The sequence below is a fragment of the Tamandua tetradactyla genome, chromosome 3 (genome assembly GCF_023851605.1).
Source record: "Tamandua tetradactyla isolate mTamTet1 chromosome 3, mTamTet1.pri, whole genome shotgun sequence".
In the NCBI taxonomy this organism is placed as follows: Eukaryota; Metazoa; Chordata; class Mammalia; order Pilosa; family Myrmecophagidae; genus Tamandua; species Tamandua tetradactyla.
Genome location: NC_135329.1, coordinates 40,639,974 through 40,658,449, shown reverse-complemented (window position 1 = coordinate 40,658,449; position 18,476 = coordinate 40,639,974).

The window sequence follows — 18,476 nt, the reverse complement described above, 5'->3', positions numbered from 1 at the left end:
GGAATGTTGAATAGTGTCTGGGATTTCTCTGTCACCTGGAGAGGCATGTGGCCAGCATCTGAGGTTCTTGTTCCCAGTTCATTGCTTTGTGTTTCTGATTCCAGTGGCTTTCTCTCTAAGCATCTGTTGGCCCTTTATTTAGCATCTCCAGGGCAAAACTCTGGGTCTGACTTGCTCAGCATCTCATGGGAAGGCACATAGCAGTATCTGCTGGGCTCTTTTCCTGGCTTCTGGTTTCAAACGGTTCTTGCAGATCCTATGGGGTTATCTGGCAGTTTCCTCTGCATCCCCAAATGTCCACATCTAGACATTTTCTCTCTGTGTAGATACCCCAAACATCTCCTTCAGCATTCCAAGTATCTCCAAGTGTCTGTGTCTATGTCACTTCTGAGCTCTTTCCCTCTCCGTGAGCTCTCTTAAAGATCCAGTAGACTAATTAAGATCTGCCCTGAATAAGTACAGTTACATCTCCATCTTATCAAAAGGTCACATCCACAATTGGGTGTGTCACATCTTCATTGAAACAATCTAATCAAATTTTCAACCCTAAACAATAAGTCTTCCCCTTACAAGACTGGATTAGGAAAAGAACATGGCTTTTCTGGGGTACATAACAGTTTCAAACTAGCACAGGGGATCGAATTTCATTCTTTTGCTCATGGCTATTCAGTTGTCCCTGCTCCTTTGCTGAAATAATTATTCTATCCCCATTCAATGGCCTTGACACCCTTGTCAAAACTCAATTGATGTACATGTGTGGGTCTATTTCTGGATTCTCAATTCTATTCCATTGATCTCTAGTCTATTCCTATGGCAGTATCACACAATCCTGATAGCTATTGTGCTCTGTACTTAAGTTTTGAAATTAGAACATGTGATTCCTCCAACTTTGTTTTTATTCAAGATTGTTTTGGTTATTCTGGGTCCCTTAAATTTCCATATGTGTTTAGGATAAGCTTGTTAATTTCTTTAAAAAATTAAAGAAGAAATGGATTTGGGAAGGCATTGTTTGAATCTATAGATCAATTTTTGAAATATTGTCATCTTTAAAAATTTTAAGTCTTTCTATACAAGGACATGTAATGTCACTGTTTAGGTCTTTAATTTTTTCAACCATGTTTCATAGTTTTCAGGATTTAAGTCTTACACTGTCTTATGGATTGAATTGTACCTCCAAAAATGTATGTTCAAGTCAAATCTCAAATCCCATGAATGTGATTCTAAATGGAAACTGGCACTTGGAACATGTTATCACTTAATATGAGACCAAGCTGCATTGGGATAGGCCCTAATCCAGTGTGACTGGCATGCTTATAAGAAGGAGAAAATTGGACACAGAGAGAGGAGACAAACATGTAATGGAGGCACAGGTTGCATTATGTCACAGAATGTAATGGATTGTTAGCAGACCACTGCCTGAATCCTACAGACTTTAGAGGAAGTATGCCCTGCCAACACTTTGATTCAGACTTCTAGAACTGTGAGTATAAATTGTTGTTATTTAAAATCACCCAGTTAATGGTACTTTGTTTTGGCCACCCTACAAAACTAAAGGACACTGGTTTTGTTACATTTTTTCCTAAGTATTTTATTCTTTTTAATGCTGTTACAAATGGAATTCTGTTCTTAATCTCATTTTCATATTGTTTATTGCTAATGTATAGAAATACAATTGATTTTGTAGTTTAATCTTTACTCTGAAACTTGCCAAACTCGTTTTAGTTCTAATAATTTTTTAGTGGATTTCTGGGATTTTCTATATTCAAGACAATGTCACCTGCAAATAAAAATAGTTTTTCTTCTTTCTCTCTGGTCTGGATGTCTTTCATTTCATCTTCTTGTGAAATCACCCTCCAGTTCAATGATGACTAGAAATGTTAAGAGTTGACAGCCTCATCTTGTTCCTGATTTCAGGGGGGTAGCGTTTACTTTGTCATCATTGAGTATCATGTTAGCTGTGGTTTATCCTTTCTGTGTTTTCCCTTTTGCAAAAAGTAAATCATTTTTATTGTCTCTTCTTTCCTTAACCCAAATATAGCACTATTATTCATTTGTACTTTGCTTCTTTCATTTAACATTATGTCCAGGAAAATGCTCCATTATCATTTCTTAGAGATTTTAATTTTTAAAACATCTGCATGATACTCCATACCTTGAGTATATTGTTATTTATTCTACCATCTCCTTTACTTGGGCATTACATAGTTTGCAATAAGTTGTGATTACAAATAATCTTTCAACAAATTACCTTGTGTATATGTATTTTTGCATTGTTGTGCTTGTTTCTTCAGAATAAAGACCTAGAAGAGGGATTCCTGAGTCAAAGGCAAATGCATATTTAGTTTTGTTAGATATTGTCAAATTCCCCTAAATGGGAGTTGTTTTACAAAGTATGAGCGTGTCAGTTTCTCCACTACTTCCCCAGGGCGTATTGGCAAGTCTAGACTTTTTACAATATAATGGCTGAATTATGGTACCTCAGAGAAGTTTCAATTTGCATTTCTCTTCTTATAAATGAAGTTTAACATCTTTTCATCTCTTTAAGGCTCACTTAAAGCCTTTTTTATTATGATGAAATATATAACACAAACTTTGCCATTTTAATTATTTTAAAGTGTACAATTCAGTAATGCTAATTACATTTGCAGTGTTGAACTACCATCACCCCCATCCATCTCTGAAACAGTTTCATCACCCAAACAAGAAACTTTGTACCCATTAAGCAATAGTTCCCCAATTCCCCCTCTCCCTAGCTGCTGCTAACCATTTTTTGTTTTTCTTTTTGTTTTTTGCATGGGCAGGCACCAGGAAGCAAACCCGGGTCTCGGGCATGGCAGGTGAGAACTCTGCCTGCTGAGCCACCGTAGCCTGCCCTTCTAACCTTTAATCTACTTTCCATCTCTGTGAATTTGCCTATTCTATCTATTTCTAATTGGTGCAACCATACAATATTTATCCTTTTGTGTCTGGCTTATTTCACTCAACATGATGTCTTCAAGGATCATGTTGAAGCATGCATCAGAACCTCATTTTTTATGGCTGAATAATATTCCATTGTATGGCTATACCACATGTTGTTTATCCATTCATCTGTTGATGGACACTTGGGTTGCTTCCACCTTTTGGCAATTGTGAATTATGTTATTATGAACATTGACATACAAGTGTCTATTGATTCCCTGTTTTAAATTATTTAGATATATACATAGGAGTGGAACTGCTAGGTTATATGGTAGCTCTAATTTGAATTGTCAAATTGCTTCCACAACAGAGGTTGCATTTTACATTCCCACCAGTAATGTACAAGGATTCCAATTTCTCCACATCCTCACCAACTTTTGCTACTTTCATTTGTTTTTAAATTTTTGTCACAGCCACCCTGGTAGATATAAAATGATATATTATTATGGTTTTGATTTGTATTTCCCTAAAGGCAGATGATGTTGAGCTTCCTTATGTGTGCTTATTGGCCATTTGTCTATCTGCTTTGGAAAGATGTCTACTCAAGTCATTGCCTGTGTTCTAATTGGATTGTTTGTCATTTAGTTGTAGGAATTCTTTATGTATTCTGGATATGAAACCCTTAACATATATATAATTGGCAAAAATTTTCTAATATTCTGTGGGTTGTCTTTTCACTGTCCTCTTGATAGAATGCTTTGATGCGTAGCACTTTTTAATTTTCATTAAGTCCAATTTATCTATTTTTTCTTTTATTAACTGTGCTTTTGGTTTCAAATTTAAGAAACCATTGCCAAATTCAAGGTCATATAGATTTGTCCCTATGTTTTCTTTTAAAATGTTTATAGTTTCAGCTCTTACGTTTAGGTCTTTGATTCAATTTTGAGTTCATTTTTATATGGTCTATGATAACAGCCCAACATCATTCTTTTGCGTGTGATTATCCAGTTTTCTATCACTGTTTGTTGAAGAGATTGTTTTTTTCCCCATTGAATAATCTTATCACTCTTGTTGAAAAACAATTTGCTAAAGATGTGGGGGGTTATTTCTGGGTTCTCAAGAATTCCATTTTTATATATTTTTTGCAAGTTGTTTATATTTTTGTTCATTTTCAGTAAATTTTTATATCATTTAGTTCCTCTAATTAAAAGTTCTTTATATTAGGAATACTAACCCTTTATCTCTAATGTATGTTGTAAATATTTTTTCTAGGTTGTCATTTGTCTTTTGACTTTACATGTGGAGTTTGCTAATTTTATTTTGTCATGGACATTTTAAAAATCATAATTATGCAGCCAATGTCGGCTATCATTTAGTCAGTCATTTATTTTCATATTTGCTCACCATTTATTCCTTGAACACAAATCTCCTGGAATTGTTTTCCTTTTGCCTGGGGTACATCCTTTAAATGTTCTTTTCAGTGCCAGTGTCTTGGTGATAAATTTACCAGAATTTGTTTGTTTTGAAATGTCATTTTAAACTATGTTTTTCCTTAGATTGTTATTAAATAAAAACTTACAGTTTGAAAAAAAAAAGTCATATTTGTCAGTCTCTCACTGCATCTGCATTTCAATCATATTTAGAAAGCATTCTGCGCCCAGATTATAGAGGAATTCACCTAATACGTGTATAATTTCATTATTTTGCATTTTGATCTCTAATCCAGATTTTGTTCTTGCGTGTAGTATACCAAATTTAACTTTATCTTTTTCTGAATTGCTATCCACTTGTTCCAACACAGCTTATTAAAAAGTCCTTATTTGCTCTAATGACTTGAGATACCACTTTTATCACATATTAACTTTTCATATGCACTTGCATTTATTTCTGGACTTTGTTTTCTGTTCCACTGGTCTGTGTATCTATTTCAATGTTTTAATTATAAAGACTCTGTAGTTTTGTTTTTGGTGTATAGTTGTTTTCAGTCTGTAGTTTCTTTTCAGTGATTTCTAACTAATTTCTGCATGCTTATTTTTCCACATGAACTTTAGTATCAACTTATATAATTTTAAGAAAAAACCTTATTGATATTTTTGTCGAGACCCCATGATTTTTATACACGAACTTAGAGACAACTGATATTGGTGATGCTAAGATGCCCTATAAGGAATTTCTTTCCATTTATTCAAGGTGAAGGCAGGGCTGTGTTTCTTTCTGGAAACTCTAGGGAAGAATTTGTTTCCTTGGTCATTTGGGCTATTGACAGAATTCTGTTGCTTGCATGTATAGGACTGAGATTCCCATTTCCTTACTAGCTGTCAGCTGAGGGCCATTCCCAGCTTTTAGAGGCTGCTACACTCTTTGGCTCATGGCCCTCTTCCTGCATCTTCAAAGCCAGCAACAGTAGGCTGGGTCCCTCTCATGCTTCCAATCTCTTCTTCTCTCACTCGTCTTTCTAACCCTTTCAGGAAAGGATCTGCACTTTTAGAACTCATGTGATTAGATTGGGCCCACCAAAATAATCAGAACAATCTCTCCATCTCAAGTTTTATACCCTTAAACCTAGATACAAAGTTCCTTTTGCCATGTAAGGCATGTAAGGAAACATAGTGACAGTTTCAGGCATTAGGCTCTTTGGAGACCATTATTTTATCTACCACCATATCCTTTGATGTTGGTTAGAGTGGTTCAAGGCTACTGAAACTCAAGGTGAGATTTAGACCCCAACTTTCTATAAGAAAGTGACATGGTCTTATCATGAAAGAGCATATGGGATGGGAAATATTGGTGTGGCCATCTTTGGAAAACAAATCTGCCAGAGCAGGATATCAGTTTGGTGTTTTTCCATATGGTGAACAAGTATTCCCAGTACCATCTTCTAAACATTTGATTATTTTTCCCAATTAATATATAAAATATTAAGATGTTATGTATATGTATGTGTGTGTGTGCCTGTGTTTGTATGTATACATGTGCCTGTCTCTAATCTTCTAGTTTGTTCCATTGACCCATTTCTTTCTAAATAGTGTTCTTGTATATTTAGGTTACTTCCTACATATTTTGGTTTCTGTTGTTATGAGTTTTTGCTTTATTGTTATTGATATTCTTGTTACTAACCCATATCACTGTAAAAGCAAATGTATTAGGGGGTGCAAGGATAGTGCAGTGGTAGAATTCTTGCCTGCCAAGTGGGAGACCCGGGCTCAATTTCTGGCCCATGTACTTTCCGAGAAAAAAATATTCAACAAGTGATGCTGCAATAACAGGATATTCACATGGAAAAAGAATGAAATGTGACCCCCCACCACACAGGATACAAAAAAAAAAAAGGCAAATGTATTAACTAGAGTCTTTTTTGACGTAAAATTTATATAGAGTAAAAAAATACTTAATGTAATTCAATGAGTTTTGAACAGTGGACACATGCTCCTGTGAACCTGAGTACTCATCATCCCACAGGTTCTCTCACACCCCTTCCCAATCTCTGCTCTCCTCACCCACAGAGGCAACCAGGTTTCTGTTTTGTTTTTTCACTTCAGATTACTTTACCTATTATAAAATATTCTATAAATAAAGTCATGCAATATTTACTTTTTTGCCTCTGGCTTCTTTTGCTTACCCTCCTAATGTTTATGAGATTTATCCACATTATTGTGTATCAGAAATTAAATCCATTTTTATTTCTAAATAGTATTTCATTGTGTAAATAATGCAATACTTTGTTTATCCATTGTCCCTCTAATGGATATCTAGGTAATTTCCAGTTTTCGACTATCATGACTAAAGTCAGCATGAATAATTTTGTACAAATGTTTTGGAATACGTACAATTTTTTTCTTCTGTGAATATTGAGAGTTGAATTTCAAGTCATAGGGTAGGTGTGTGCTTAATTTATAAGAAAAAGTCAAATTTTTCCAAACTGGTTGTCAGTTAAGTCAAGGCAGTGGTGGAGTTTTTCATGTATTCCACATTCTCATTGATTTTGCCTGGGTGGTGTGTTAAGGTCTCCAACTATTGTATTTTCCTCTCTTTAGCTTTCTCAGTATTGCTTCATGTATTTTAAAGCTCTATTACTGAGCACACATGCATTCTTATTGTTTTGTATTCCTGATGAATTGATTTATTAATCATTTTCAGATATTAATGTAACCACTCAAATGTTCTTATACTAAATGTTAAATGTTTGTATTGTTTCTATCCTTTTTTTTTTCCTTTGGGTGCATGGTCCGGGAATCAAATCCGGGTCTCCCGCATGAAAGGCAGGCATTCTAACCAACTCAACTACACTACCCATGCACTCTCTTTTTCCATCATTTTATTTTATTCTATTCTATTTTATTGGCACTTAACACATTCCTCCTTGAATTATAGCACCTGGGAGACAATATTCTATAGAGAAAAGAATACTTGACATGGAAAAAGAGCTAGGCTCAACTCCTGGTCCACCACGCTGGCTGCTGTGAGAACTGAGTTCTTAGCCACTCTCTTATAAAACAATTGTAGGAGTACATTAACTTTTTTAGTTGTGGGTTTACAGAATAATTATGCATAAAGTACATGGATTATTTTATTTTATTTTCCACCCTTTCATTTTTAACCTGTCTGTGCCTTTACATTTTAAAATGTATCTCTTGTAGATAACACGTAGTTGGATCTTGCTTTGTTTTCTAGCCTAACAATCTGTATCTTTTAATTGGAGCATTTGGTCTAGTCATACTTAATGTAATCATTAAATGGTTGGATTTTGATCTACCACTAAGCTGTTTGTTTTCTATTTGTCTTATGCTTTTATGTTGTTTTTCTGTTGCTATTTCTGTCTTCTTTTGAGTTTATTCATTGTTGTTATTATTCCATTTTAATTCTTCCCTCTTTTTAACTATACTTTAATTTTTTGTTTTATTTGTTGCTCTGGGAATTAAATATTTCTTTCACTCCTCATCACTTTCTGTAAATCACCAAGTTTCTGTAACGTATATGTTTAAGTTTTTTATTTCTTCCTGTTACAATTTTAGCATTTATATTTTTGAAAAACATGTATGATTATTTAAACTACATGTTTCTTATTTTGGCAAATGTCTTAATGTATGTAGTTTTATATTGTTATTGTTCTAATTTTGTTTATTTGCATCTTCTTTGTTTGCTTCTTTTGGGTTGAACTGGTCTTGCTCAAGGTCTATTTATACTATTAATCTTTCCAAGCCGCACTTTTATTTTTCTTAATCTTTTTTTAAAAAAAAATTATCTGTTTTGCTTGTTTCTGTCCTAGTATTCATTTCCTTCCTTCTTATTACTTTGGTTTTATTCCATTTTCCTTTTTCCATTTATCATATTGAATATTTTTTTCTCTTTTACTTCTTTTGTTTCCTGAAAATGATAAAATTTCTTCTAAGTTCTACTGTAACTTTGTCTCACAAATTTTGACATTCTTATTTTCATTTCCATTCACTTTTAAATATTTCATAATCCCCTTCTGATTTGCATTTTAATGCCCATGTTATTGAGTAAGTTATTTATTTTCCCAAAGTATAATAGTTTTTAAAAATCTATCCTTTTGTTATTTATTTCACAATTTATTTAATTATGTTGGACAACATTGAATAATATTGTTACTGTGGAATTTATTGTTTTTCTTTGTGGCTAAATTCACTTTTCATAATACATGAAATACATGATCCCAGAGTTTATAAACATTCCATGTATATTTAAAGAAATAAATATAGTCTCTGTTAAGTGCTAAATTTCCATAAATATAATAGTTCAATCTTAGAAACTGTGTGTTTCAAATATTCCATGACTTGGCTATTTTTTTCTCTTTAGAAGTTTAGAAGATATCTCCATTTAGATTATATATTACTCTCTTACATTTAAGTTCAGCCTCATTAGCTAACCATTCACCCATCTCTAACTTCTGTGTATCTCTAGGTCCCCTGTGTTCTATATTATAAGCCTCTGAATTTACCTTTCCCAAGGTCATAGTAGCAAAAGCATACAGTATATATCTTTTTGTGGTGTCTGGCTTATTTCACTCTGCCTTATGCCTTCATGTTTCATCCATGTTGTTATATGCTTCAGGACTTCATTTAATTTTACTACTGCATTATAATCTATTGTACGTATATACAACATTTTGTTTACCCATTCAACTGTTAATGGGCACCTGGATTGTTTCCATCTTTTGGCAATTGTGATTAATGCTGCTATGAACATCAGTGTGCAAATGTCTGTGTCACTGCTTTCAACTATTCTGGCTATATACCAAGTTGTGGTATTGCTGGGCCATAGAGCAACTCAATATTTAATTTTCTAAGAAACAGCCAAACTGTCTTTCATAGCAGCTATACCATTATGCATTCTCCCCAGCAGTGCATAAGTGTTCCAATTTCTCTACATTCTCTCCAACATTTGTAGTTTCCTATTTGTTTAATAGCAGCCATTCTTACAGGTGTGAGATGATGTCTCATTTTAGCCATCATCTGCATTTCCCTTATAGCTAATGAAAATGAGCATCTCTTTATGTGCTTTTTAGCCATTTGTAGTTGCTCTTTGGAAAAATGTCTATTCATATCTTTAGCCCATTTTATAATGGGGTTGTTTGTTCTTTTGTTGTTGAGTTTTAAGATTTCTTTATGTATACAGGATATCAAACCTTTATCTGATATGTGATTTTCAAATATTTTCTCCCATTGAGTTAGATGCCTTTCTACCTTTTTGACAAAGTCACTGAAGCATTTGATTTTGAGGAGTTCCCATTTATCTATTTTTTTCTTTCATTGCTTGTGCTTTGGGTGTAAAGTTTATGAAGCTACCTCCTATTACTAGGTCTTGAAAATGTTCCCCTATATTATCTTCTAGGCGTTTCATGGTAGTGGCTCTTATATTTATGTCTTGACCCACTTTGAGTATATTTTTGAATGAGGGGTAAGGTAAGGGTCCTTTTTCATTCTTTTGGCTATTGATATTCAGTTCTCCCATGCCCGTTTATTGGAAAGACTTTTCTGTCCCAGTTTAGTGGATTTGGAGACCTTGTCAAAGATCAATTGACCATAGATTTGGTGGCCTATCTCTGCACTCGACTTGATTCCATTGGCCAATACTTCTTTTTGCCAGTACCAGACTGTTTTGACCACTGTGGCTTTGTTGTAAGTTTTAAAATCAAGAAGTGTTAATCCTCTCACCTCGTTCTTCTTTTTTTTGGATGGTTTTGGCTATTTGCATTCCATATCCCTTCCAAATGAATTTGAAACTCATTTTTCCAAATCTTCAAAGTAGGTTGTTGGAATTGTGATTGGTATTGCAGTGAACCTGTAGATCAATTTGAGTAGAGTTGACATCTTAACTATATTTAATCTACCTATTCATGAGCAGGGAATGTCTTTTCACCTATTAAGATCTTCTTTGATTTCTTTTAGCAATGTTTTTAGTGTTCTGTGTATATGTCCTTTACATCCCTGGTTAAGTGTATTCCCAAAGATTTGATTCTTTTAGTTGCTATTTTGAGCAGATTTTTTCCTTAATTGTCTCCTGAGGTCATTGTTTCTGTACAGAAACATTACTGATTTTTGCCCATTAATCTTGTATCCCATCACTTTGCTGAATGTGTTTATTAATTCAAGTAGCTTTGTCACAGGCAAAGGGCTGGTCTCTTGTGGACAAATTCTCTCAATTTTTGTCTGCCTGTGAAAATTTTAATCTTTCCCTCACTTTTGAAGGACAATTTGTCTGGGAAAAGAATTCTTGGCTAAAGTCTTTGTCTCTCAGGATCTTACATATATCATACCACTGCTTTTTGTCTCCATGATGCTGGTTGAGTATTCCAAACTCAGTTTCATGTAGTTTCTCTTAAATGTGGTGAATAGCTTTTCTCTTGTCACTTTCAGGATTTTCTGCTTCTTTTCCACATTTGACAAACTGATTAGTATGTGTCTTGGTGTAGGTCTATTTGGATTTATTCCCCTTGAGGTTTGTTGGGCTTCTTTGATTTGTATATTTATGTCTTTTATAATGATTGGGGTGTTTTCCCACATTATCTCCTCAAGTACTTTACCTAGCCCTTACTCTTCTCTTCTCCTTCTGGATCATTGATGATTCCTATATTTGTGTGCTACATGTTGTCTATCATTTCCATGAGATCCAATTCAAATTTTTCCATTGTTTTTGCCATTTGTTCTTTTGTGCATTCATATTCAATTGATGTGGCCTGTATTTTGCTTATTCTTTCTTCTGTCTCTTCAAATCTGCTATTGTCTCTAGTATATTTGTAATTTGTCCTACAGTATCTCTCATGTCTGTGATATCTTCCATTTTGCTATTATTCTTTCAAATTCTTCTTTATCCTCTTTTAGTGTCTTCTTGATATCCTTTATGTCATTAGCCAACCCATTGATTTATTTTAAGAGTTGTCTGAACATCTTTGATTAGTTGTCCCTAAGTCTGTGTCTCCTCCAGTGTTTTAATTTGGTCATTTGGCTGGGCCATATCTGCCAGCATCTTCATAAGCTTTGTGATTTTATGTTGGCTTTAAGGCAATTGATTATCTTGATAGGGTCATTTTGAAAGTTGATTTCTCTCCATCATCTAAGGTTTTGTATTTGCATGAGTTTGCATTGAAGGTCTCCTTTTGCACTTGGTTTGCCAATATTTCCCTGCCGAATCAAGACCCAGACCTCATACGGGGATGCATCTCTAATTGAAAATCTAGTCAGATAGGCAGTTTGCCAGACTGAACTTTCCATTTCTTCCCAGCAGATAACACTCTTAGACCTCCTCTTTCCCTTAGGCACACCTCTCCCCAATTACAACAGCCAGGTGAACTGGATGGAGATCCTGTGCAATCCCAGCCAGATCCGCTGTCCCGGTGCATGCCAAAAACCACCAACCCCAGGGCCAGGGGGTGGACAGTGTGCATGTCAGTGGAGATTCAGCTTATAACTCTGATGGGACTGATTGCCCTCAGGCTCCTACTTGGATCTACTTGGATGACCTTGGGCTTTGGGACTTGGTATGTCAGCTGTCCCTGACTACAGCCTACCTGGAAATGTCTACTTGCTGGGCATGGAATGGGATATGGGGTGGGTGTGGGGTTTGGGGTGGGGTGCAGGTTGCACAGCATAAGGTGGGGTGTGGGAGTGAGGGGTGTGGCAGTGAGGGGTAAGGTGTGGCATGCCATTGGGTGGTGCAGAATGTTGGGGTGGTGCAAGGTGGGGTGTGGGAGTACAGTGGCAGGGTGGAGTGCAGGACAGGGTGGGGTGTTTCACAGGTGTGGGCAAGGGTCATTCCAGGCCAGGAAGTGAGGATGCAGTACGCTTGGGTGCCAGGGCCCAGGTGTGGGGGTTAGAGGTGCAGTGTAGCTTCCTCATGCTCACCTCCCCATCTGTGCACTCCTGAGGGTTCCAGGTATGGAAAGGGGAGCTTTAGCCTCTGTGTACTAGCTGGATGGCCTCCATGAGCAGGAAAAGCATGGTTACTGGCTTCCAAGTTCCCCAAGGGAGTTCTGGGCTGCAGAGCTGGGGGGCCTGATGCCCCAAGCTAGCTGCAGGGGCAGACACTTTGCTGGCTGCAACATCTTGCCCCTGGTGGAGTCACAGTTGAACACATTTACCCAGTTCTTTGCATCCCAATTGCTAAGCTTATTCATCTAGGACCTCCCTATATAGTGTAAAAGACCCTTCCAGGTCACTTGCACCCTGGAACTGCTATTCAAGCATTTTTCTTTCTTTTTTTTTTTAATTAATTAAGGGGAAAAAAGAAATTAACCCAACATTTAGAAATCATACCATTCTACATATGCAATCAGTAATTCTTAACATCATCACATAGATGCATGATCATCGTTTCTTAGTACATTTGCATCGGTTTAGAAGAACTAGCAACACAACCGAAAAAGATGTAGAATGTTAATATAGAGAAAAAAATAAAAGTAATAATAGTAAGAACAAAACAAAACAAAACAAAACAAAAACCTATAGCTCGGATGCAGCTTCATTCAGTGTTTTAACATGATTACTTTACAATTAGGTATTATTGTGCTGTCCATTTTTGAGTTTTTGTATCTAGTTCTGTTGCACAGTCTGTATCCCATCAGCTCCAATTACCCATTATCTTACCCTGTTTCTTACTCCTGCTGAACTCTGTTACCAATGACATATTCCAAGTTTATTCTCGAATGTCGATTCACATCATTGGGACCATACAGTATTTGTCTTTTAGTTTTTGGCTAGACTCACTCAGCATAATGTTCTCTAGGTCCATCCATGTTATTACATGCTTCATAATTTTATCCTGTCTTAAAGCTGCATAATCTTCCATCGTATGTATATACCACAGTTTGTTTAGCCACTCGTCTGTTGATGGACATTTTGGCTGTTTCCATCTCTTTACAATTGTAAATAACGCTGCTATAAACATTGGTGTGCAAACGTTCGTTTGAGTTTTTGCCCTTAATTCCTTTGAGTAGATTCCCAGCAATGGTATTGCTGGGTCGTATGGCAATTCTATATTCAGCTTTTTGAGGAACCGCCAAACTGCCTTCCACAGTGGTTGCACCATTTGACAATCCCACCAACAGTGAATAAGTGTGCCTCTTTCACCACATCGTCTCCAGCACTTGTCATTTTCTGTTTTGTTGATAATGGCCATTCTGATGGGTGTGAGATGATATCTCATTGTGGTTTTGATTTGCATTTCTCTAATGGCCAGGGACATTGAGCATCTCTTCATGTGCCTTTTGGCCATTTGTATTTCCTCCTCTGAGAGGTGTCTATTCAAGTCTTTTTCCCATTTTGTAATTGGGTTGCTGTCTTTTTGTTGTTGAGTTGAACAATCTCTTTATAAATTCTGGATACTAGACCTTTATCTGATATGTCGTTTCCAAATATTGTTTCCCATTGTGTAGGCTGTCTTTCTACTTTCTTGATGAAGTTCTTTGATGCACAAAAGTGTTTAATTTTGAGGAGTTCCCATTTATTTATTTCCTTCTTCAGTGCTCTTGCTTTAGGTTTAAGGTCCATAAAACTGCCCCCACTTGTAAGATTCATAAGATATCTCCCTACATTTTCCTCTAACTGTTTTATGGTCTTAGACCTAATGTTTAGATATTTGATCCATTTTGAGTTAACTTTTGTGTAGGGTGTGAGATATGGGTCTTCTTTCATTCTTTTGCATATGGATATCCAGTTCTCTAGGCACCATTTATTGAAGAGACTGTTCTATCCCAGGTGAGTTGGCTTGACTGCTTTATCAAAGATCAAATGTCCATAGATGAGAGGGTCTATATCTGAGCACTCTATTCGATTCCATTGGTCGATACATCTATCTTTATGCCAATACCATGCTGTTTTGACCACTGTGGCTTCATAATATGCCTTAAAGTCAGGCAGTGCGAGACCTCCAGCTTCGTTTTTTTTCCTCAAGATGTTTTTAGCAATTCGGGGCACCCTGCCCTTCCAGATAAATTTGCTTATTGGTTTTTCTATTTCTGAAAAATAAGTTGTTGGGATTTTGATTGGTATTGCATTGAATCTGTAAATCAATTTAGGTAGGATTGACATCTTAACTATATTTAGTCTTCCAATCCATGAACACGGTATGCCCTTCCATCTATTTAGGTCTTCTGTGATTTCTTTTAGCAGTTTTTTGTAGTTTTCTTTATATAGGTTTTTTGTCTCTTTAGTTAAATTTATTCCTAGGTATTTTATTCTTTTAGTTGCAATTGTAAATGGGATTCGTTTCTTGATTTCCCCCTCTGCTTGTTCATTGCTAGTGTATAGAAATGCTACAGATTTTTGAATGTTGATCTTGTAACCTGCTACTTTGCTGTACTCATTTATTAGCTCTAGTAGTTTTGTTGTGGATTTTTCCAGGTTTTCAACGTATAGTATCATATTGTCTGCAAACAGTTATAGTTTTACTTCTTCCTTTCCAATTTTGATGCCTTGTATTTCTTTTTCTTGTCTAATTGCTCTGGCTAGAACCTCCAACACAATGTTGAATAATAGTGGTGATAGTGGACATCCTTGTCTTGTTCCTGATCTTGGGGGAAAGTTTTCAATTTTTCCCCATTGAGGATGATATTAGCTGTGGGTTTTTCATATATTCCCTCTATCATTTTAAGGAAGTTCCCTTGTATTCCTATCTTTTGAAGTGTTTTCAACAGGAAAGGATGTTGAATCTTGTCAAATGCCTTCTCTGCATCAATTGAGATGATCATGTGATTTTTCTGCTTTGATTTGTTGATATGGTGTATTACATTAATTGATTTTCTTATGTTGAACCATCCTTGCATACCTGGGATGAATCCTACTTGGTCATGATGTATAATTCTTTTAATGTGTTGTTGGATACGATTTGCTATAATTTTATTGAGGATTTTTGCATCTATATTCATTAGAGAGACTGGCCTGTAGTTTTCTTTTTTTGTAATATCTTTGCCTGGCTTTGGTATGAGGGTGATGTTGGCTTCATAGAATGAATTAGGTAGTTTTCCCTCCACTTCGATTTTTTTGAAGAGTTTGAGGAGAGTTGGTACTAATTCTTTCTGGAATGTTTGATAGAATTCACATGTGAAGCCATCTGGTCCTGGACTTTTCTTTTTAGGAAGCTTTTGAATGACTAATTCAATTTCTTTACTTGTGATTGGTTTGTTGAGGTCATCTATGTCTTCTTGAGTCAAAGTTGGTTGTTCATGTTTTTCCAGGAACCCGTCCATTTCCTCTAAATTGTTGTATTTATTAGCGTAAAGTTGTTCATAGTATCCTGTTATTACCTCCTTTATTTCTGTGAGGTCAGTAGTTATGTCTCCTCTTCCATTTCTGATCTTATTTATTTACATCCTCTCTCTTCTTCTTTTTGTCAATCTTGATAAGGGCCCATCAATCTTATTGATTTTCTCATAGAACCAACTTCTGGTCTTATTGATTTTCTCTATTGTTTTCATGTTTTCAATTTCATTTATTTCTGCTCTGATCTTTGTTATTTCTTTCCTTTTGCTTGCTTTGGGATTAGTTTGCTGTTCTTTCTCCAGTTCTTCCAAGTGGACAGTTAATTCCTGCATTTTTGCCTTTTCTTCTTTTCTGATATAGGCATTTAGGGCAATAAATTTCCCTCTTAGCACTGCCTTTGCTGTGTCCCATAAGTTTTGATATGTTTTGTTTTCATTTTCATTCGCCTCGAGGTATTTGCTAATTTCTCTAGCAATTTCTTCTTTGACCCACTCGTTGTTTAGGAGTGTTTTGTTGAGCCTCCACGTATTTGTGAATTTTCTGGCACTCTGCCTATTATTGATTTCCAACTTCATTCCTTTATGATCCGAGATAGTGTTGTGTATGATTTCAGTCTTTTTAAATTTGTTAAGACTTGCTTTGTGACCCAGCATATGGTCTATCTTTGAGAATGATCCATGAGCACTTGAGAAAAAGGTGTATCCTGCTGATATGGGATGTAATGTCCTATAAATGTCTGTTAAGTCTAGCTCATTTATAGTAATATTCAGATTCTCTATTTCTTTATTGATCCTCTGTCTAGATGTTCTGTCCATTGATGAGAGTGGTGAATTGAAGTCTCCAACTATTATGGTATATGAGTCTATTTCCCTTTTCAGTGTTTGCAGTGTATTCCTCACGTATTTTGGGGCATTCTGGTTCGGTGCATAAATATTTATGATTGTTATGTCTTCTTGTTTAATTGTTCCTTTTATTAGTATATAGTGTCCTTCTTTGTCTCTTTTAACTGTTTTACCTTTGAAGTCTAATTTGTTGGATATTAGTATAGCCACTCCTGCTCTTTTCTGGTTGTTATTTGCATGAAATATCTTTTCCCAACCTTTCACTTTCAACCTATGTTTATCTTTGGGTCTAAGATGTGTTTCCTGTAGACAGCATATAGAAGGATCCTGTTTTTTAATCCATTCTGTCAGTCTGTGTCTTTTGATTGGGGAATTCAGTCCATTAACATTTAGTGTTATTACTGATTGGATAATATTTTCCTCTAACATTTTGCCTTTTGTATTATATATATCATATCTGATTTTCCTTCTTTCTACACTCTTCTCCATACCTCTCTCTTCTGTCTTTTTGTATCTGACTCTAGTGCTCCCTTTAGTATTTCTTGCAGAGCTGGTCTCTTGGTCACAAATTCTCTCAGTGACTTTTTGTCTGAGAATGTTTTAATTTCTCCCTCATTTTTGAAGGATAATTTTGCTGGATATAGGAGTCTTGGTTGGCAGTTTTTCTCTTTTAGTAATTTAAATATATCATCCCACTGTCTTCTAGCTTCCATGGTTTCTGCTGAGAAATCTACACATAGTCTTATTGGGTTTCCCTTGTATGTGATGGATTGTTTTTCTCTTGCTGCTTTCAAGATCCTCTCTTTCTCTTTGACCTCTGACATTCTAACTAGTAAGTGTCTTGGAGAATGCCTATTTGGTCTAATCTCTTTGGGGTGCGCTGCACTTCTTGGATCTGTAATTTTAGGTCTTTCATAAGAGTTGGGAAATTTTCAGTGATAATTTCTTCCATTAGTTTTTCTCCTCCTTTTCCCTTCTCTTCTCCTTCTGGGACACCCACAACACATATATTTGTGCGGTTCATATTGTCCTTGAGTTCCCTGATACCCTGTTCAAATTTTTCCATTCTTTTCCCGATAGTTTCTGTTTCTTTTTGGAATTCAGATGTTCCATCCTCCAAATCACTAGTTCTATCTTCTGTCTCTTTAAATCTATCATTGTAGGTATCCATTGCTTTTTCCATCTTTTCTACTTTATCCTTCACTTCCATAAGTTCTGTGATTTGTTTTTTCAGTTTTTCTATTTCTTCTTTATGTTCAGCCCATGTCTTCTTCATGTCCTCCCTCAATTTATCGATTTCATTTTTGAAGAGGTTTTCCATTTCTGTTCGTATATTCAGCATTAGTTGTCTCAGCTCTTGTATCTCATTTGAACTATTGGTTTGTTCCTTTGACTGGGCCATATTCTCAATCTTCTGAGCGTGGACCGTTATCTTCTGCTGCTGGCGTCTGGGCATTTAGTCAGATTTCCCTTGGTGTCGGACCCAACAAGGTTGTAAGATTTTTCTGTGAAATCTCTGGGTTCTGTTTTTCTTATCCTGTCCAGTAGGTGGCGCTCGTGGCACACATTTGTCTCGAGTGTTTGGAATGGATCCCCCCCACCTCCGGTCACCAATCTCCGCGGCCTGGGGATTTCCGATCCAATTCTCTCCGTTGGTTTGGGGGGCCGCGTGTGGTGGGGGCCTCAGCCGCCACGGCTTGAGGGGACCTTGTGGCTGGTGGCCCGCCGCAATGGGCCTGGGGAATTCGCCACCGGACCAGGAAGTCGCCGCGGGGGAGGGTCACCACGGCTTGGGTAGCCCTCTGATCCGACACTCGTAGCCAGACCTGGAAGCCGCCCGCAAAAGAGGGGCGCCTGCCACCTCGGCTTGGGAAACTTGCATCTCCGAGACTCTCAGCCGGCCCGGGAAGGAGGGAGGGAGGAGCTCCGGCCGCCACAGCTACCGCTGCTCGGGAAATCGCGCGCCGCTCGGGGATCTCACCGCAGCCGAGTCTCACAGTCAGACTAGCCAGTCCAG